Source organism: Urocitellus parryii, chromosome 4 (genome assembly GCF_045843805.1).
Source record: "Urocitellus parryii isolate mUroPar1 chromosome 4, mUroPar1.hap1, whole genome shotgun sequence".
Classification (NCBI taxonomy): domain Eukaryota; kingdom Metazoa; phylum Chordata; class Mammalia; order Rodentia; family Sciuridae; genus Urocitellus; species Urocitellus parryii.
In genome coordinates, this window is record NC_135534.1 from 116,890,654 (window position 1) to 116,914,099 (window position 23,446).

The window sequence follows — 23,446 nt, forward strand, 5'->3', positions numbered from 1 at the left end:
ATGGATAGGCAGAACTAACATCATCAAAATGGTGATATTACCAAAAGTTCTCTATAGGTTTAATGCAATGCCAATCAAAATCCCAACAGCATTTCTTGAAGAAATAGATAAAGCAATCATGAAATTCATATGGAAAAATAAAAGACCCAGAATAGCAAAAGCAACTCTAAGCAGGAAGTGTGAATCAGGTGGTATAGCAATACCAGATTTCAAATTATACTACAGAGCAATAGTAACAAAAACAGCATGGTACTGGTACCAAAACAGGTGGGTGGACCAATGGTATAGAATAGAGGACACAGAGACTAATCCACAAAGTTACAACTATCTTATATTTGATAACGGGGCTAAAAGCATGCAATGGAGGAAGGATAGCATCTTCAGCAAATGGTGGTGGGAAAACTGGAAATCCATATGCAACAAAATGAAACTGAATCCCTTTCTCTCGCCATACACAAAAGTTAACTCAAAATGGATCAAGGAGCTTGATATCAAATCAGAGACTCTGTGTCTGATAGAAGAAAAAGTTGGCTCTGATCTACAGATTGTGGGGTTGGGCTCCAAATTTCTTAATAGGACACCCATAGCACAAGAGTTAATAACAAGAATCAACAAATGGGACTTACTCAAACTAAAAAGTTTTTTCTCAGCAAGAGAGACAATAAGAGAGGTAAATAGGGAGCCTACATCCTGGGAACAAATTTTCACTCTTCACACTTCAGATAGAGCCCTAATATCCACAGTATACAAAGAACTCAAAAAATTAAACAATAAGATAATAACCCAATCAACAAATGGGCCAAGGACCTGAACAGACACTTCTCAGAGGAGGACATACAATCAATCAACAAGTACATGAAAAAATGCTCACCATCTCTAGCAGTCACAGAAATGCAAATCAAAACCACCCTAAGATACCATCTCACTCCAGTAAGATTGGCAGCCATTATGAAGTCAAACAACAACAAGTGCTGGCGAGGATGTGGGGAAAGGGTACACTTGTACATTGCTGGTGGGACTGCAAATTGGTGCGGTCAATTTGGAAAGCAGTATGGAGATTCCTTGGAAAGCTGGGAATGGAACCACCATTTGACCCAGCTCTTCCCCTTCTTGGACTATTTCCTAAAGACCTTAAAAGAGTGTGCTATAGGGACACTGCTACAACAATGTTCATAGCAGCACAATACACAATAGCTAGACTGGGAACCAACATAGATGCCCTTCAATAGATGAATGGATAAAAAAAATGTGGCATTTATACACAATGGAGTATTACTCTGCCCTAAAAAATGACAAAATCATGGAATTTGCAGGGAAATGGATGGCACTAGAGCAGATTATGCTAAGTGAAGCTAGCCAATCCCTAAAAAATAAATGCCAAATGTCTTCTTTGATATAAGGAGAGCAACTAAGAACAGAATAGAGAGGAGAGCATGAGAAGAAGATCACCACAAAACGGGGATGAGAGGGGGAGGGAAAGAGAGAGAGAGAAGGGAAATTGCATGGTAAAGGAAGGAGACCCTCATTGTTATACAAAATTACATATAAGAGGAAGTGAGGGGAAAGGGGAAAAAAACAAGAGAGAGAAATGAATTACAGTAGATGGGATAGGGAGAGAAGATGGGAAGGGAGGGGAGGGGAGGGGAGAAAAGGGGAGGGAAGGCGGGATAGTAGAGGATAGGAAAGGCAGCAGAATACGACATACACTAGTATGGCAGTAGGTAAAAAAGTTGATGTGTAACCGATGTGAATCTGCAATATGTATATAGGGTAAAAATGGGAGTTCATAAGCCGCTTGAATCAAATGTATGAAATATGATATGTCAAGAGCTTTGTAATGTCTTGAACAACTAATAAAAAAAAAAAAAAGAATGCTTTCCAGAATGGCTGTGCCGGTTTTCAGACCCACTCATAATGTATGAGAATTGCAGTTGCTCCATATTCTTGCCAGGACTTGGTATTTTAGCGACTGCAATAGGTACTTGTGATTTTAATTAGCAAGTCTCTAATGCCCAATAATACAGAACATCTTGTGTCTTTATTTTTCCATGTGTATATCCTGCATAAAAGTCCTATGACCAATGGGATTTGCAAATATTTTCTTCCAGGCTGTGCTTAGTGTTTCCATTCTCTTGACAGCATCTTTCAGAGTTAATGTTGTCAAACTTGATGAAGACCAATTCATCATTTATTTTCTTTCATGGATGATGCTTTTGGTATCATGTCTAAGAATTCTTCCTAACCTCAAGAAAATGTTTTATCCTAAATGTTTTATTCTATAAGAGTCTAGAGTTTTACATTTTCCATTTATATCTATTGTCCATATTGAGTTCACTTATTTATAGGTTATGAAGTTTGCCAGGCACAGTGGTGCATTCCTGTAATCTCAGTGGCTCAGGAGGCTGAGGCAGGAGGATCACTAGTTCAAAGCCAGCCTCAGCAACAGCAAGGCTCTAAGCAACTCAGTGAGACCCTGTCTCTAAATAAAATACCAGAAAGGGCTGGGGATGTGGCTCAGTGGTTGGGTGCCCCTAAGTTCAAACCCTGGTGCCCCTCCCCCCAAAGAACACATTTATATGCTATGAAATTTAGGTCCATGTACTCTTGCTTGTCTGTTTTATAAATGTCCAGTTGTCTAATAACATTTGTTAAAAACCTGATCCTTTCTCCATTGAATTGTTTTTGCACCTTTGTAAAAAAAAAAAAATGGCCATATTTGTGTAACATTTTTATCATATATTGTCTCTACTATATCCCACTGATCTGTGTGTGTCCCTATCCAATATCACACTGTCTTGGTTACCATGTCATAGTATGTCTTAAAATTCGGTGGTATGATTTCTACATTATTCTTATTTTTCAAAATTGTTTTAGCTTTTCTGAACTTGTACATTTCTACATGAATTTTAGAATTAGCTTGTCTATATCAACAAAATGACCTGATGATATTTCAACAAGAATTGTGTTCAATCTATACTATACATCAATATTTTGGCAAAACTCAATAACTTTTTTATGTTAAGTCTTCCAATTCTTGGACATAGTATGTCTCTGTATTTACTTAGGACTCCTTTGAGTTCTTTCATCAGCATTTTGTAGCTTTCTATGAAATAAGTATCAATTTTTTTTAACTCTTACAAATATTTTTTAGTTGTAGATGAACACATTACCTTTGTCTTATTTATTTACATTTATGTGGTGCTGAGGATAGAACCTAGTGTCTCACACGTGCTAGGCAAGTGCTCAACCACTGAACTACCACCCCAGCCCTAAAGCTTTTTAAATGGTATTGTTTTATAGTTTTGCTTTTCAATAATATACCGCAGGTTGTGATAGCTAATTTTATGCATCAGCTTGGCTAAGCCATGGTACCCAGATTCGGATCAAACTCTAGTCTTGATGTTTCTGGGAAGGAATTTTGTATATGTGATTGCCATTTAAATTAGTAGATTTTGAGTAAAGCAAATTACCCTCCACCATGTGAATCGACCTCACCCCATCAGCTGAAGACCTTACGAGAAAACAGACTGTGACTCCCTACAAAACAGGAAATTCTGCTTCCCAATCAATGGCCATTAGACTTGATCTGCAACATGAGCTCTTTCCTGGGTCTCCAGCATGCTGCTGTGCCCTGAAGAATTTGAACTTGCCAGCCCCACAATCACATGAGCCAGTTCCCTAAAGTAAATTTCTCTCACTTTCTATCTCCCACTCTATCTGAACACACACATAGAGAGCCATCCTTTGATATGTGCATGGTTCCAGGGACCTCTGCAGATTTTCAAAATACGTGGATGCTCAACAGCACAACGACTGGGGTTTTGTGTAGAAATACAGGTAAGTCTCCGCGCAGTACATAGGTAAGAATGGACACCAGGAAGGACATTCAACCCCAAAAGCAGCAGCCAATGATATATACCTGTGTGGAGAATGTCACACAGGAAATGGAATAAAATGTAGGGATCCAATCAGATGCAGAAAATGTGGATACACAATAAAGTACAAGAAAAAAACAAAAAGATGCTCAATGGAAAGATAGAAATTCAGGTGAGTGTCTTCCTTTGTACTTGGATTTGATCCTTTAATGCTTGTCATTGTTGTATAGCTTTTCTTTAGCACACTTATCTCATGCATTTAACTATATGCATATGATTTCATTTTATTTCATTTTCCAAACCGAATTGTATCTAGGTATCAATAATTTGTATAAAGATTTTTTGTCTAATTAAATGACTAAATTTTATCATATTATGTGATCTGACACAAAATGAAAGTTAAAATTGCTTCCCCAAATCACACTTTTAATTGAAGCCTTATTAGAACTGCAGGTTTCTATAGTCCTATAAAATTCTGATTAAATAAGTTCCTTGGAAACCACACAAAAAAAGAATAGGTGGATGTTCAAATCCCTTATATAAATAGGCATAACATTTGCAAATAACCTACACACATCCTCCCATATGCTTTAAATCATCTCTAGATTACTTTAATACTTAGCACAAGTAAATGCCATGTAAATAGCTGTTATACTATATTGTTTCAAGAATAATGACAAGAAAAAACATCTGTACATATTCAGTACAGATGCTATTTTTTAAATACTTTTGGTCCATGTTTGGTTGACTCCATGTGGAACCCATGCTGCAGAGAGACAACTGTGTGTGTGTGTGTGTGTGTGTGTGTGTGTGCATGTGTATGCTCACATGCACACATGCAGTGAGCATGATCATCTGTGTAGAAAAATCCCCAGCAAGGCTGAGGCAGGAGGATCACAAGTTCAAGACCCACCTGGATATACACACATATATATAAATATACATGTATACATTTATATGGTCTGTAGAAAATCCATAAAGGTCTGCAAAAAAAACTATATATATATATATATGAATTTATATTTTTATAGATTTGTTTGGAAGAACATTAATACACAGGTATGTGGAACTATAACTGCTTTTGTGTACGTTAATCTTATATCTTACAACCTTGTCAAATTCACTTATTAGTTCTAAGAGTAATTTTTCAGAGTCTTGGGGATTTTCTTATGTTTGCGTGTCTACGGGGAATGGGGTACTGGGGATTGAGCCCAGGGTCACTCTACCACTGAGCTACTCCCCAACCCTTTTTATTTATTCATTCATTATTTGGAGATAGGGTCTCAATAAGTTTCCCAGGTGAGTCTTGAACTTGTGATCCTTCTGCCTCAGCCCTTCTGGGAATTTCTACACAGATGATCATGTTTACTACAAACAGGAGCTCTTCCATCTGGGAAGGATGTAGGGCCCAGGGTGAAAGGATATAGCATCTTCTTTGTATTGTCTTATTAGTAGGAACTTCAGGGAAGCACTTCATCACCCCTGGTCCTTTAGTAAAGTATGGCAATCCTGAAAGGCAGCAATACAGAACAAGAGTTTTCTCAGTTATGGGGTGAGGAGGAGGTGGGATTAGCACACTCCATTAGTAAAGAAAGGCCTAGGGAGAGGGACAGGAAGCAAGAAAAATTACAATGGAGGGCCAGAGACAAGCTAGCCTGCTCCTGCATGAGGCCAGGTTTCCAGATGAATCAGCAACCTGCATTTAAACTGAGGCCAGGTCCTGTGTGGGGACTCATGAAAGTCTGGCATACTGGTGGGAAGCCTAGTGACGTCATTTTGCAGGAGTGGGAGTGAGGTGTTGCTAGGAAATTTTCTGGGCTAAAACTCATAAAAGAATAAAAGAAATCAAACACTGCAAGATGACCCAAGAACAAAGCTTAGAGAAATCTGAGCAACACAGAAAGAAAAAGAAGCAGGGGTGGGGGAGGGTAGTTCCTTTAGTTCACTTAAACTTTGTTGAATTCTGGGGCATCAGCATCCCTTCCTAAGAACCTTTCTGTTAAACTGTAATTGTGAGGAGAGAGGTCTCCAGAGACCAATGGATGGACTCCTGTAGGAAATGCTACAAGTACAGAAAACGCTCCCACAGGGACCCCAGAAAAAATCGGTGCAGATTGTTTCTGGAGACCCTGTGAGATAGTGGGGTTGCAAGAGCCAGTGAAATCAGGGTTTTCAATTGATGGTACACTTTTTCTACAGCCCTATGAAATCAATACAAATTGAAAAGAGAGTGCCACTTTTGTCCCTTAGAACATATCTGAGCATCCCCTTCATTACACCTGTGAGAGTTTCCTGTGTCTCCATAGCCCGAGGGGCTGTGACAGTATCTGACCCCTATGAAGTGGCTAAAGGTGACAGGATGTCATCAGGCTGCCTGTTAATCATCGCACCCCTTGCTGCCACGTGCCATCCCACAGAAGGCTCCCAACAGCTGTCCCCAAGTCCTTCCAGGCTATAGAAATTGCCCTTTACACCATGTGTCCAAACACCGTCATGCCTCAGTCCACATCCTCGCTGACCCACCCTTCCCCTGTCCGTGCCTCTCTCTTCTGCCTCCTCTTCCAGCTCCAGTCAACCTCCTATCCTTTCACCCATTTCTTCTGTTAGAGAACAAACAGACGTGAATGGTGAGAACACAAGGTTAAGGGAATAATCCTATGAAACGAGCCCACTGTGGGGACCCCCACGTGCTTTCTTTTCCAAGAAGCAATTTACCTGCAGCCCTGCCTGGCCTTAGTGGACAGGACATGTCACATTCCTCAGCAAACTGCCATTACTCACAGGAGAAAGGTAAGTGTTGATAAGAGGAATCCAAATTTTATCCTGAATGGGAGACTTTGGGTAAACCTTTTCACAGACCAGATCCTAAAACTTAGGAATATAAGGATAATTCCTCCTGATCATAAAATCTGTAAGAACTTATAGTTAAGAAACCAATTAGAACTGGTCAGGGGGCAAAAGTGACCTAGAGTTGCCATGGCAATAGGGACTTGAAAGTCTGAGGTCATCCTGCTGTCAGTCGAAAGTCAAGAAGTGGATCTGTGAAGGGCTTTCTGGAAGTTTCTCTGGGATCCCCAATAAAATTGGAGTGCAGGAGAGGCACACTGTCCCTCTCCTCTGAGAGGACCACTCTCTCCCTTGAGAGTGTCCCCTTAATCCTTTTCCTATCCATTTAATAAATTCATGCCTATTAATCTGAGTGACATGACTGAAATATTTCTGACTTGATCTCAAGAATCAGGGTTTGAGGTCTTAGTGCAGCCTTGGCTTCCTGGAAGACTCCAGCCTTGTTACGCTTCCCTTCTAAGATGTCCTCCAAACTGCATGGGTTCCTCCCCACCCTTTCTCCTCCCTCTTTCCCAATTCCCCACACCAGCACTGAACACTTGTCAGAAGCCATGGTAACCCTGGACCCGTCCAAGCCTCCTGCAGCCCAATTCCTCATAACTTCCTGCCCACCCCCAGCTTCCTGATGGCCCTAGTCCTCTCTGCCAACAACTGGGCTCTTCCCCCTCCTGCACATCACCAAGCTAAGCCCGTGTTTCAAAATAGTCTCCTGGACGATGCTAACAACTACAGTTATTTAAGAAAGTGTGTGTGACCAGAGTCCCAGAACAATGCAAAAATGACGATAGAGGGAGGGCAGTGGGCCACTGGCCAGCTGTTTCTGAAGATGAATTCATAAGCCTGGTATTTCTCCCAAAGGGTGACCAGAGAATATATGAGTTTCAGGACAGTACTGGGTCTTTAATGCTCTTCATCCCTTAAGTACACAAGGACTTCAGGAAACAGCTTCTTTTAAAATTAATTTTACAATTTTTACAAGATTGACTATAGGATCCAGGCCTTGGATTGTAATAGATCGGGACATATTCTAAGCACTAGCTCTCTTCAAACTACAATTTCCAAAACAATCTAGAATGGAGTCCAATCAACACATTGCAATATATTTCTTCTTTATTTTTCTGGAAGTTTTATAAAACATACCTAGAGAAATGGACATTGTCATAAATTTGTTTACACCTTAATAAATTTCACCCGGTGAATATACCTGCAAAAACAGCAACCAGATAAAGAAAGAGGATACCACACATCCCAGAAGCCTTCTCCATCCTCACTTCCAGGTATGCTTCATCCACCCCAGGGTAAATGTGATCCTGAGTTTCAACCTGGTATACTGATTTTGTCTGTTCTTTGAACTTTCTGCAGTCTTGCTAGGAGCCACAGCAAAAGTATTATGATACATGGCACCTTTGGTTTAGGTGACTGCCAGCTAGCCATTGAGATGATATGATTATGTTAAGATTTACATTCATATGGAAATTGGACTCCTGCTGTTCACCTGGGCCTGTTACGGGACTCATGTTACGGGACTCCCTGAGAGTTCCCATTGGTTGGGGAAGGATAGTAGGAAGGAATTTCCGGGGGAGGTCCAGGCCCCCGGTTCCGGTGGAGAGACACACGTGTGTGGACCGGCTTGCTAGCAGGGCGCACACGGGACACTGGCGGCTTTTTTAAATAAAGCTTTGTTCCTGCTTGAGTGGCTTGTGTTTCTGTGCCCAGCTGGGTGCGGCACAGTCTCTTTGTGACTGACTTATTTAAGTCAATATTATGTTGGTGTGATTCATTCTTCTTCTATGAAGTTCTAGTTAATTCATTATTGTACAGCATTTTCTTCAATGAGCATACCACAGCTGTGCCTCCATTCTACTCTTAGACATTTGGGTAGTTTCCAGTTTGGAGACATTAGTAATAAGAGTAGCGTGAATATTCTAGAATATGTTTTTTTAGTAAATATATGCATGTAGTTCTTCTGGGTTATCGTTTTTAGAAATATATTTCAAAGAAATCAAATTGAAGTTTGATATGAACTTGACAGTTGTGAGACATGGAGTCCATGTCTTGGTGAACCCAAGTTGGTCATAAGCCATGGGAGGAATGTTCACAGTGGGCAACTGTTTCTCATACACGCTGTGGTGTTCATTACTCAGTTATTCAATATTGAGCACTATGCTTCATTCATCATGTTAGGTGCAAGGCATTCAGAGGTTAATAGGACAATTTTAGAATTCACATACTCTTTAAAAAGCAATTGTAACATTAGGAGACAAGTACAAATCTCAAGGAGATTGTTCAGAGAAGTGTCCATTTATTTAAAATGATGGGAAAGGGCTCTGGATAAATGTCATAGAAACATAGAGACAATAGGCTGATGAGTGGGGTCAATAACAGCCATCAGAGACTATAATTAAGATTACAGTTATTCTTCATTTATATGTACAGAGCTTTCTGACAGTGATAGCCAAGAAGCATTGGGGGAGACAAACAGGAGGAGGGAAAGGTATGTTATGTATATTGAGTCTAAGAAAATGCTCTGAGAGTGTTTTTAGTCCTACGTGGAGGTAAGGGGGCAGGCATGATTCTGGGATCTTGAGAAAAGAAAATGTCATATCTTTCTTCTTTGGTCCCAGGCCCTCATACTAATTATGATTGGAATAAATTCATTAATGCTTTCAGATCCTCTTACTTAGTAACTTCATGTCACTTGTTAATTTTTTTCATTTTAAAACTAGCAAAATAGATTCCCAATGGGATCTGCATTTTCTGGTTTTGGTCAACCATCCTGGAAGCTCAACACTAGAAACAGAAGTGTCCCCATAGTGAACCGCATAGCTGGATCTATGCTGCTATCTAGTGTTCACAGTGGGCAACTGTTTCTCATACGCACTGTGGTGTTCACTACTCAGTTATTCAATATCGAGCACTACGCCTGATTCATTATGTTAGGTGCAAGGCATCCAGAGGTTAATAGGACAATTTTAGAGTTCACATACTCTTAAATTTTTTAAAAAAATGGCAGGTACATAAAAATTGTACATATTAATGGAATAACAATGTTTTGACACTTGTATAAATTGTGCAATGTTTAAATCAGGTTAAACACATCTGTATCCTCAGGCTTTATAATTTTTATGATAAAAACTTCTAAACCCTTACTTACAGCTTTTTAAAATACACAGTGCATTATTTTTATCAGTAGTCTCTCTTGTACAATAGCACACCAGAACAATTGCTCCTATGTAACTAAGCACCCACTGACACTCTCTTTCCATCCTTCCCTCCCTCTCCTCTTCCCAGCCTTCCATAGCCACCATTCTACTCTTAACTTCTATGAGATCAATTATTTTATTTTTTGTTTGTTCTAATAAGTTATACATGCCAGTAGAATGCATTTTGACACATCCTACATAAATGAAGTATAACTTTTCATTCTTCTGGTTGTACATGATGTAGAATTGCATAGGTCATGTAATATATATGTACATAGGGTAATAATATCTGATTCATTCTACAATCATTCTCATCCCTATATCCCCTCCCCTTCCTTCACTCCCCTCCTTCTAATCCAAAGTACCTCTATTCCTCCATAGCTTTCCCTCTTATTATGAATTAGTATCTGCATATCAGAGAAAACATTCAGCCTTTGGTTCTTTGGGATTATCTTATTTCACCTAGTGTGATATTCTCCAGCTTCATCCATTTACCAGCAAGTGTCATGATTTCATTCTTCTTTATGGCTGAGTAATATCCCATATATAAAAAATATATATAATATATAAATATATAAATATATATAATATATATTATATATAACATTTTCTTTATCCATTTATCTGTTAAAGGGCATCTAGGTAGGTTTCATAGTTTAGCAATTGCAAATTGAGCTGCTGTAAACATTGATGTGGCTGTATCACTGTAGAATGCTGATTTTAAGTCCTTTGGGTATAAATTGAGAAGTGGGATAGCTGGGTCAAATGGTGGTTCCATTCCAAGTTTTCAAAGGAACCTCCATACTGCTTTTCATAACAGTTGCACAAATTTGCAATTCTACCAGCAATATATGAGTGTACCTTTTTCCCCCAATCCTAGCTAATACTTATTGTGGCTTGTATTCTTGATAATTGCTATTCTGACTGGAGTGTGATGAAATTTCAGTGTAGTTTTTATTTGCATTTCTCTTATCACTAAGGATGTTGAACATTTTTTCATATATTTGTTGATTCGTTGTATTTCTTCTGTGAAGTGTCTGTTCAGTTCCTTAGCCCATTTGTTGATTGACTTGTTTGGTTTCCTTGAGTTGAGTTTTTTTAGTTATTTATATATCCTGGAGATTAGTTCTCTATCTGAAGTGCATGTGGTAAAGATTTTCTCCCATTCTATAGGCTCTCTATTTACATTATTGGAGATCAATTATTTCAGTTTCCACTTATGAGTAAGATGGTGCAATACTTATCTTTCTGTGCATGGATTATTTTACTGTAACATAATCATCTCCAGTTTCATCTGTGTTGTCACAAGTGATAGGATTTCATTCTTTTTATGGCTAGATAATATACCCATCATATATAGTGTGCCACATTCTCTTTATCCATTCATCAGTTGATGAACACTCACAGAATGGGAGAAAGAATTTGCAAATTATACATCTGACAAGAAGTTAATATCCAGAATATATAAGAAATCCCAAAAAGTCAATAACAAAAAAAAATTATGAGTGAGTAAAGGACCTAAACAGACACTTCTCAGAAGAAGACAGACAAATGACTAACAGGTGTATAAGTAATGCTCCAACTCATTAGTCATTCAGAAAATGCAAATCAAAACCACAATGAGATATCATCTCACCCCAGTAAGAATGACTATTATCAAAAAGCCAAATGACAATGGGTACTGACAAGAATATATAGAAAAGGGAATGCCGTAAGCTATTAGCAGGAATGTGAATTAGTATATCATGATGGAAAACAGTATGGAGGCGCCTCAAAAGCTAACAAGAGAACTGCCATATGACCTGCAAGCCCAAGCTGAGTAGATAATCAAAGGCAGTTCATCAGCATATCAGAGAGATGCCTGCACACCCCTGTCCACAGCATTCTTCACAGGAGGACTCAAGGCTTAGTGGTCATCTGGCTTTGGGAAGGTGATTTACCGCACTCACCTCAGTTTCCTAAACCTGAAAATGTGGACAGAAGTATGAAATCCATAGTTTCCCAGAAAGTATATAAGATAAGCAACATAAAGTATATCAACATTCATTATTTGATAATGTAAGATGAATGTTCTCTTTTCTACCAAAGTTAAACCTGTAGTCTTAGTTTCCCAGTATGTAACAAAAACCTGTTTACTGTAACCTAAAACTTAAATTTCATAATATTTGGTTAGATGGAGCCATTCTAAATTATAAAACCATATGGCAAAAATAAAGCCATTTTGAGCTCCCCTACATGTACAACATATGTCCAACATATGTCCACCAAGAGTGCAGACCCTGATACCTATGTCACAACCCCCAACTATAATCTCCCTTTGTCCTTGGTCTCCAATTACAGTGCGTATAGTGTCTTCAATGAGCCAATCATAACCCTTCCCTTTTCTCTTCCCAATTTTAAATCAGCCAATCACATACATAGTAACCCCAAGTTCCTCCTATCAGAACAAGGGGCAGAGCTGCATTAGGGATAAAAACAGTTGGGCTGCCCACCCCACTGTGCTTGCTCTGGTTGGTGGCACACCCTTCTGTAGAAGTGAATTTTGCCTTGTAGAGTAACTTTTGAGCACATGTCTGATTTCTTGTGGCAAACCAATATTTCTAACAGTAATCACCCAACACATGGTACCTACAAAGCATGATCTCTTAGGGGGCTGTTAGAGGAGGCAAACATGTAAATGAACATAGAAAACACATGATAAATAATAAAATAAAAATGATCTGGGCACTGGGTTGCACACCCATAATCCCAGCAGCTGGGGAGGCTAAGGCAGGAGGATCACAAGTTCAAAGCCAGCCTCAGCAATTGAGCAAGTTCCTAAGAAACTTAGCAAGACCCTGTCTCAAAATAATAAATAAAAAGGGCTGGTGATGTAGCTCAGTGGGGTAAGCTCCCCTGGATTCAATCCCTAGTACAAAAAAAAATTAAATATCCCATATCATCTACAAAATAAGCATCAAAGCTAATATTACTCTTACATGTGACCTTTAGGCATAATGCAGTAAGACTTATTTGATCACTATCAAAAATAAATAAATAATTTTTAGTGCTGAGTATTATTCCATTGTGTATAATTGCCACATTTTTTATCCATTCATCCATTGAAGGGCATCTAGGTTGGCTCCACAGTCTAGCTATTGTAAATTGTGCTGCTATAAACATTGATGTGGCTGTGTCCCTGTAGTATGCTGTTTTTAGGTCCTTTGGGTATAATCCAAGAAGAGGGATAGCTGGGTCAAATGGTGGTTCCATTCTCAGCTTTCTAAGGAATCTCCATACTGCTTTCCAAATCGGCTGCACCAGCAGTGGATGAGTGTACCTTTTTCCCCACATCCTCGCCAGCATTTGTTGTTGTTTGTCTTCATCATGGCTGCCATTCTTACTGGAGTGAGATGGTGTCTAAGATCATGGCATTTGCAGGGAAATGGATGGCATTAGAGCAGATTTTGCTAAGTGAAGTTAGCCAATCTCAAAAAAAAACAAATGCCGAATGTCTTCTCTGATATAAGGGGGGTGACTCAAAATGGGGTAGGGAGGAAGGGCATAGGAAGAAGATTACCTCTAGATAGGGAAGAGAGGTGGGAGGGAAAGGGAGGGAGAAGGGGAATTGCATGGATGGTGGAAGGAGATCCTCATTGTTATACAAAATACATGTATGAAGATGTGAGAAAAAAAAAAAGAATAGTGTTACCTTAGATTAGGTAGAGAGAAGTGATGGGAGGGGAGGGGAGGGGACGGGGGGGGGGATAGGAAGGATAGTAGAATGAAACAGACATTATTATTACTATGTGTATATATGTGACTGCATGACCAATATGATTCTGCAACCTGTACACTCAGAAAAATGAGAAATTATTTCCCATCTGATTCAAATGTATGATATGTCAAGGTCATTGTACTGTCATGTGTAACTAATAAAAACAAATTTAAAGATCAGTTACATTTAAAAATTATAAATAAATAAATAACAAAAAAATATGCTTTATGTGTCCAAGGAACATTTCAGGCATACCCAACAAGTTACCTAGTATCACTAGGCTCCAAAGTTATGGTTCTCAAGCCTCATTGGCTCTTTCTCATACATATTAACATTTAAGAAGTTTGTTTAACCTATAATAAGTGTCTTTAAAATCATTAACCTGAGCTAGATGTGATGGCACACACTTGTAATCCCAGTAACTCGGGAGGCTGAGGCAGAAGGATCATAAGAATAAGGCCAGCCTCAGCAATTTAGCAAGACTCCAAGCAAGTTAGCAAGACTCTATCTCAAAATAAAAATGTTTCTAAAAATTTAATAGAGTGGGGATGTAACTCAGTGGTAAAGGGCTCTGGGTTCAATCTCTAGTACCCCCGCCTCAAAAAAAAAAAAAAAATCACTAACCTGAGAAGCCTAACATCAAAGACTATGAGGCATATAAACCAAATATCATAGCCTCTGCCTTAAGCCCCACCTAGCAAAGGCTGAAGTTCTGGTTTCCCCCAATCTTATCACAGTTCCTGGGTGGCTCAAGAATTATCCTTATAATCATGTTTGCTACCAAGATTCTTGGTAGCAATAAAGAAGCCAAAATCTTGCTGTGACAATCTTCTTCCCTACATGACCTTCTTTGCAAGCACCTCCTGTGTGTTTGTGGGGGGTCTACTCAGATTTATTATCCTTCACAAACTTTATAACTTTACCAAAGATCATTTGAGTTCCTAAATTTGGACATATAACAAGTGTACTGAATTGGTTCCTCCTGTTTTCTAAAGCTTCTTTACTTTTTTTTTTTTAATGGCTTGCTTTACTGGTACTGAACCACCTTCCACCTCCAAGGAAGCTCTATCCTGCCCTGAGGCTGCTGCCCAACTTCTGCCAGATCACTCCCCTCTTCTAGTCACCATCACCGCTCCCATCCTGAGTCATCCTCCCCTGGCTAAACCTCTGACTGCAGCTGCAGAAGAGAATGGTCAGTTTTCTTCTTTCCTTACTACATCCACAAGAGGGAGCCTCCTGCCAACTTCTTCAGCCAGAGCTTCAGCCCTCAAGAGACTTTTCTACTCACCTTGAGGCACAGACCCAACAAGGTAAAATTCAGGGTCTTCCATCCAATTAAAAATTACAAGACATGCAAAAATTCAGGAAAATATGACTCCTGTTTTGTCATTATTAAGAGTAAAAATAAGAAAAACATCCCAGAAATGACATGGACAAAGACATTAAAACAGTTATAATTATTATAATTATATGATCAAGAAGTCAGAGGAGATTGCACAAGTTGGTGGAGACAAGGAAAATATTTTTTAATCCTTAAATTGAGCCAGGTGTGGTGACTTACACATCTAATCCCAGCTACTAGGGAGGCTGAGGTAGGAGTGTCACAAAATCAAAACCAGCCTGGGCAACTTAACAAGGTCCTATCTCAAAAATAATCAAATATTCAAACTGAACTTTTGACCTGAAAAAACACTGGATGAGATTAATATCAAATTAGATGTTGAAGATTATTGAACTTGAAGATCCAGCAATACAAGCCATCCAAATTTAAACACAGAAAGAAAAATACTGAAAAGAAATTCAGAGCATTAGTACACAGTGAGACAACTTTGATCAGTCTAATATATATGAAGAACTTTAAATGCTTCAAAATGTAACCAAAAAGATAAAAAGTAAAAGAAATCTTCTAAATTGTGAGAAAGTCCATCAGAAATTTTTAACAGTTTTATTGGAAGAAAAAAAAACAATTATTTTGCCATTTAAATCCCCTTCAGACAAATCTTTGTGACAATCCCTCAGGGTGTCATCAACCTACACAGATAGCTCTAATGCTAACATGTTATTGGGACTAGCTATCATATTATACATTTGTTCATATTTTTAATAACATAACATAATCATTGACCAATAAAGAGTTCCTTCCAGAAATGTAATACTTATTCCACAATAGGAATCTTGTCTATGTCACTGAATCTATATATTGAGACTAAAACCTACATGATTTTATAAATACATGCCAAACAGAGGATTTTCCCCCATATTTAATAGCATTCTAATTTTAAAAAATAACAAAAACAAGAGTAGAAATTATTCAAACAAGATAAAAACTGTTTACCAAAACGGAACTCTATTTTCAACTATGGTGGAGACTCAATTTACCTTCTCTCCTTTCACAACTAAAAGCTGGACAAAATACATGAAGCAAAAGTTTCCATACGTTGGGTAACAGAAAATGCTAAACAGTGATCCCTGAAAGGAAGGAAACATATGAGTGTGACCAGTGGCCCCACTCACTGCCTAAGAATCTGCAGGTCTAATATACAAAAAGAAAAACTAAAATAGAGTCAAATAGTTTCACTGATTAAGGACACAAAGTTCAGAGTTCTAGCAGAACAAGGTGACGAAATTTGTGAGGCAAAGTATCAAAAGGAGGAAGTATAAAAAGTGAGGGCTCCAGAGACCTGCAGAGTGGTTCGCCAAGTCTTTGTCTGAGAACACCTGTGTGCAAGTTAGAATGCTGTTAAACAGGAACCATATGCTATGTAGAAACCGGGGAAAGGACAGACAGGGACAGGCCACTAAGGAGTTCACACAGGGCCAGAAATAATGTTCTCACTAGTCAGACTGAGAAGACCTCCCAGGATGTGAGGCATTGGTACAGTTCTCAAAGCATATAGCCTTAGTGGAACCAGATTAGCCCTTGATAAAAAGTTGTCTTAGACCTGCCCTGCTGAAGCTTAAAAGCAAACCTCAAAAGAATAAAACTGATACAAGTAATTTAGTTCATTTTAAACAAATCTCAAAGTATCGGCCCTGTGTGGTGGTGCATGCCTGTAATCCAGGGACTTGGGAGACAGAGGCAAGTGAATCTCAAATTCAAATCCATTCTCAGCAATTTAGCAAGATCCTCTCTCAAAATAAAAAGTAAAAAGTTCTGGGGATGTAGCTCAGTAGTAAAGCGCCTCAGGGTCCATCTTTAGTACAAAGGGAAAAAGAGAGAGAGAGAGAGAGAGAGAGAGAGAGAGAGAGAGAGAGAGAGAGAGAAAATCCCAAAGTATCTAAAAGAATTCAAACATTCCAGCAACCAATAAAATATAATGTCCTGTGTCCAATCAAACATTACTAAGTATAAAAATAAGCAGGAATATATGTCACAGAACCAGGAAAAGAAATCATTCCCATAGAGATAAAGCCAGATAAAACACAGATGTAAAATGTATAGACAACAACATCAAGATGGTAGTTATAAATACACTTCATGTGTTCAGGAAAATACAGGTGTAATAAGAAGAAAAATGAAATAAAAACATAGCCACTAAGCTTCTAGAAATAAAAAATACAATATCTGAAATGAAAGATACACTGGCAAGATTAACAACAGATTAAATGCTATAGAACAAAAGATGACTTCACTTGAAGACACAGCAACAGAAACGATCCAAAATGAAACACTGAGAGAAAAAAGAAAGAAAGAAAGGTGGAATAAAATTGAACAGAGCATCAGTAAGAAATGGGGAAATCCCACAAAGCTTAGCTTGTGTATAATTGCAATATCCAGAAAAAAAATAAGGAAGCAATATTTGAAAAACATGGTGTTCTTTCCAAATTTAATGAAAATTATTAATTTGCATATATTCGTCAGGGTTCTCCAGAGAAGCATAATGAATAACACACACAAACACACATACACAAATAAATTGCATTGTAGATGTCTTTATGACATATTTGGGGAGATACTTAGATAGAGGCTGACTTGTTATGAGGAATTGGCTTGTGCAATTACAGAGGCTGATAATTGCCATCTGCCACTCCCAGGCTGGAGACCAAGAGGGCCCGTGAAAAAATGCAGTCAGAGTTCAAACGCCTAAGAACACAGGGAGCCTGTGGTATGAATCCTAGTCTGCGACAGGAGAAGATGAGATGAGATGTCCCAGCTCAAGCAGTGAAGCAGAAGAAGAGGGGGTAAATGTCTCCTTCGTCCATCTTCTGTTCAGGTGCCCAAAGATCATATCATGCCTACCCACATCAGGGAGGGCAATCTATTTTAGTGAGTCCACTGATTCCACACATAGAATATTGAATGTTTAATCTGGACACCCCATGATCCAGACTAGTTGACACATAAAATTAACCATCACAGGTCCCCTCATTGGCAGCTTGTCACCTATACACATCTCCTTATAACAAACATTTTATCTCTAAATGAAAATAATAACAGGATCATAATTTCTCCTAACTTAATACAACTATCCTGTATACAACTGAAAATGCACTAACCTTTTCCCCAGAAAAGGAGGTAAGGACTTTACCCTTCTCCTAGCTATCTCATGACTCAATGCTATGATATAAAGTCAGCAGTACTTAGATAGTGTGATATAAAATTAATACATCTTATAAGGGAATGAAAGGGAAGAAAACAAAGACAACATTCATAGTAAAATAAGGAAGAAATACTCATGACAATTACTATCCTCTTTTGTGTAACTGGCCACATGGTCATAGTCAGTTTTACAACTAACTGCTTCCACTATCTGTTCTGTATTTCCCTTTCCTTCAGCGAGCACCCAGCTGGTCATGGTTCTTTACCTGTGAAGTGACCTAAATCATTCCCAAAACGACTGAGTCTTTAGTTGTCCTGCCTGGATGAATGTTGTAATTTTCCATTAACCTTAATCACAGGGCATAATAATACCAAGAGACACCCCATGGGATATTCTATATCCTAGACATAGTTTTCCTTACCTCCATTGTGGAAGAAAGTCCAATTTCCTCTGGTAGTCAAATCAACCTATCCAGCCAACACAGTAAATCCCTTATCTGTCTGTTGATCCATATGCATGAGAAGTCTAAAGTGGCCTGAGAGACAATCTTTTTTTTTTTTAAGAGAGAGGTAGAGAGGGAGAGAGAGAGAGAATTTTAATATTTATTTTTTAGTTATCGGCAGACACAACATCTTTGTTTGTATGTGGTGCTGAGGATCGAACCCGGGCCGCACGCATGCCAGGCCAGCGTGCTACCGCTTAAGCCACATCCCCAGCCCCGTGAGAGGTAATCTTAACATCCAGTTAATGGAATCATTATTGTGTCTCTGGAACTAAGACCTCTAGGTCAGCAGAGCATAAAGCCACAGAAATAGGAAGCCAACCTTTTGCTGGTAGGTCACTTGGGGTAATGGTGAGTGGTGATACATTTCAAACCTTGATTCCTAGACTCAGGAATCCTGACTATAGGAGAAACAGCACAATATTTTTGGATACCTTTTCAGAGCCCAGATAGCCTTCTGGAGCACTTTACTCCAGGTATGCAAGATATTGCTATCCAGCTGGAATTGTAACGAAGTCTTCAAAAGGCCATTTCACCCTTCATCAAGTCAGTCGCTTAGGGCAGTGGGAAACATGGTAAGACCAGTGAATTCCATGAACAAGTGCCCATTGAAGCACTTCGTTTTCTATGAAGTGAGTTCCTTGATCAAAAACAATACTGTGTGGTACAACACTACAGTGGATAAGATACATTGTAAGTCCACAGATAGTAGTTTTTGCAAAAGTATTGCATATAAGGAAAGTAAACATATTTAAAGTATCTTATCCAGTAAGAACAAAATGTTGCCCTTTCCATGATGGAAGTGATCCAGTGTAATCAACCTGCCTCCAGGTAGCTGGGTGATTACTCCCAGAGAATGGTGCCTTATCAGGGGCTCAGTGCTGATTTCCATTGCTGGCAGACTGGGCACTGAGCAGTGGTTGCAGAAGAAGTCCAAGTCACTTAGCCCATGCATAACCTCTATCTCTGCCATCATGGCCACTCTGTTGATGAAACCATTTGGCAAAAACAAGGATAGCTGGAGGAAGAGGTTGACTGGCATTCACAGACATGTCAACCTATCCACTTAATTATTAAATTTCTCTGTATATGTTTTATCCATTCAGAGAGTCTATCCACATACTTCCCCAAATTTCCTTACCACCATTTTTCCAATCATGTTTTTTCTAAGTCTCTGAACATCAGGCCAAACCACTGGCTACCGCCTGAATTGGTGGATGATCACATGTGTGGACATTTCCCCTTCCAAGAAAAGTGCACAACCAGGTACACTGCTCCAAGTACTGACCACTAGAAGAACAATGCTTCACAATGTCCCTTTAAGAAGGTTCCAGAGCCAGGTGCAGTGGACCACACTTGTAATCCCAGCAGCTCAGGAGGATCATGGGTTCAAAGCCAGCCTCAGCAACTTAGTGAGTATAAAACACAAAAAAAGCTGGGGATATGGCTCAGGGGTTAAGCCCCCTGGGTTCAACTCCTGGTACAAAAGAAGAAGAGGAAGAGGAAGAGGAAGAAGAAGGTACCAGAAAGGAGAAGTGGAGTCACCCACCGCTGCCATCACTGTTGTAGCCTCATCCACTGCAGGAGAAGGAGCACCAACAGGAAAGCCCCTGTGTGAAACCCACCATCTTGCTGGCTGGTTTGTCTGTTCCTCCTTCCTTCTCCCCAGCCCCCGGCCCCTATCCCCACAAATGCCATCCACACCATCCACCCTCTCTACCTACCATCCCTAGGTGAGAGGAGAGAGTTCAGGATGTGGAGACCCAGAGCAACTCAGCAGGGTCACCATTTGCAGCCCAAAGTGGTAACAGCTGGAGGAGGAAATGATATTCAGTGGTGTTTCCTCAGGTGAAAGCAGTAAATGATGATGTAGCAGAAGCAGATATAATTTCTACAGTAAAGTTTAATCATTCTGGAAAATTACTAGTAACAGGAGGAAAAAGTGGTAGAGTTGTCTTCTTTCACCAGAAGCAAGAGCACCTTCAACCCAAGGATCTCAGGTGCTTTACCATCACTGACGAATTAATCCTCACAACACCCCATGAGAACAAAATCCAGTTTTATAGCAGGGGAGAAAATAATGCTTACAGCACCTTCCAGAGCCATGAACCAGAATTTGACTACTTGAAAATTTTAGAAAAAGGGAAAAAAAAGTTGAACAAAATTAGGTGGTTACCCCCCAAAAATGCTGCTCAGTTTTTATTGTCTACCAATGATAAAATAAGAAAATTATGGAAAATCAGTGAAGGGAGGGTATAACTTGAAAGAGGAAGATGGAAGGTACAGAAATCCTGCTATAGTTACTACACTACATGTGCCAGTCTTCAGGCCCATGGATCTAATGATTGAGGCCAGTCCACAAAGAATGTTTGCCAATGCACATATATAGCGCATCAACTCAATTTCTATTAATAGTGATCATGAAGCTTATTTATCTACATATGGTTTGTGGATTAATCTTTGGAACCTGGAAATGACAGACAGGAATTTTAATACTGCAGATACCAAGCCTGCCTATACAGAGGAGCTCACAGAAGTGATTGTAATAACAAAATTCCATCCAAACAACTGTAATACTATTGTATACAGCAGCAGTAAAGGAACTACTTAGTTATGAGATATGAGAGTATCTGCCTTGTGATAGACATTCTAAACTGTTTGAAGAACCTGAAGACCCTAGTAACAGGTCATTTTTTTTCTGAAATCACCTCTCCTATTTCTAATGTAAAATTCATCCATAGTAGTCACTATATGATGACTACAGGCTATTTGTCAGTCAAAATTAAGAACTTAAATATGGAAAACAGGCCCATGGAAATATTCCAGGTACATGAATACCTCAGAAGTAAACTTTGTTCACTATATGAAAATGCATATTTGATAAATTTGAATATTGCTAGAATGGATGTGACAGCGTTGTCATGACTGGATCTTACAATAATTTCTTCAGAATGTTTGACAGGAACAAAAAACAAGATCTAACTCGAGAAGCATCATGATAAAACAATAAGCCTCACACAGTTCTGAAGCCACACAAAGACAGTGCAAGCAGCAAGTGAAAGAAAGATGAAATAAGTGTTGACAGCCTAGACAACCCTTCAGGGGCTGGGGTTGTGGCTCAGCGGTAGAGTGCTTGCCTAGCATGCTTGAGGCACTGGGTTCGATCCTCAGCACCACATAAATTTAAAATAAAGACATTGTGCCCACCTAAAACTAAAAAAATAAATATTAAAAAAAAAGAAGGAAACCCTTCATATGGCCTGGCACCCCAAGGAAAACATCATTGCTGTATCTACTACAAACATCTGTGTACATTTCAAGACAAAGTGAATTAGGGTTGGCATTCCTAGCAGAAGAGTCCACTTCCTGCTTAGTTGAGATAATTGAATCTAGCATTTGTATCTGTGAAAGAGAGAGATCTATTGCAGCACCCTATTCTACATTCATTCATTCAACAGTCATTCATTCATTCATCCATTCAGCAAAACATTTCTATAGCTACATGGAGAAAGCTCTGTGGATTATCACTGTATTCTCCAGATCTGCTAGCCAGTTACATAGGGGTAGGGCACTTTTAATTTAAATGACTTCTTGCACCATCTTGCCTAATGGACTAGATTGGACTATCAACATTGAGTTACTCCACTTTTTATGCCTTCCTTTGCGATGACATCCAATGGAGTGAAAGCCTTCTACCGTGCTATGGGATTTGTGTATCCTCATTACTGTATCATTTGTAGGATATATCTCTTCACTCCCCCCTCCCTTTTTAAATTAAATACAGCTAATTCTTACTGTGGCTTGTAGCATTCCTCCTCTCTGGCCTACTGGACTCTCTCCCTTCATCTCTCTTGCCCTAGCTCCTTCCACCAGTCTTGGTGGTAGTGTATTTAAAAAGAAAGAACAAAACACAGACAAAATGAGTTGGTTTGAGGTCAGTGATAAAGAGGATATAGGTTACAAACAAATGTTTTAATAATGGTTGGCTGTATCACTCCTTGCCATGCCTGGCACTGAAAAATAAGGGCAGGGAGTGAAGGGGTATATGAATAAAAATTACAGAGATATAGGGAAAAAAAGAAGGAGAATGTCCCAGAAAGGGCTAAGCACTGCAGCTGTCTACTTCTGGGTGGTGCCTGCATATTGGGCAGAGCCTTCTGTAGGCCATGCATGGTCACAATTCTCAAAAGAAATTTGTCTCTTTTCTTCAGTGTAGAAGTCCAGGATCAAATGGTCAGAAGCTTGATTCCTACCCAGGCCTCTGAAGGATATCATGTCCATTCCTCTCCTCTAGCTTCTGGTGGGTTGACAGCAAGCGGAATCCCGTAGTTTCCACTGCATCACATCATCTTCTGCCTTCATCTTCACATGGTCTTCTCCCTCTTTTGTGTGTCTCTGTCTAAATTGCTCTTGATAAGGACACTAGATGTATTGGATGGGCATCCCATCCTATTCCAGTATGACCTTATCTTAATGTAATTACTTTTGCAATAACCTTATTTCCAAGTTAGCTCACATTCTGAGGTATGGGGAATTAGAACTTCCACATTTGAATTTGGAGGCAAAAGGACACAATTCAACCTCTAATATCCAGAAAAAATATCTTTCAACAATGAAAGCAAATAAAAGATTTTTGCAAATATATGAAGAATGAATTTACTGCCAACAGATCAGCAGCAAAGAATAATTAAAGTATGCTCTTTCAATAGAAATAAAATGTT

At 39.1% G+C, this 23,446-nt stretch overlaps 1 pseudogene; it reads left to right on the forward strand.

Annotated features, from left to right (window-relative positions):
• The first annotated feature begins 19,714 nt into the window (after window positions 1–19,714).
• LOC113185341 (serine/threonine-protein phosphatase 2A 55 kDa regulatory subunit B alpha isoform-like) lies at window positions 19,715–22,060 on the forward strand (annotated as a pseudogene).
• Window positions 22,061–23,446: the final 1,386 nt, after the last annotated feature.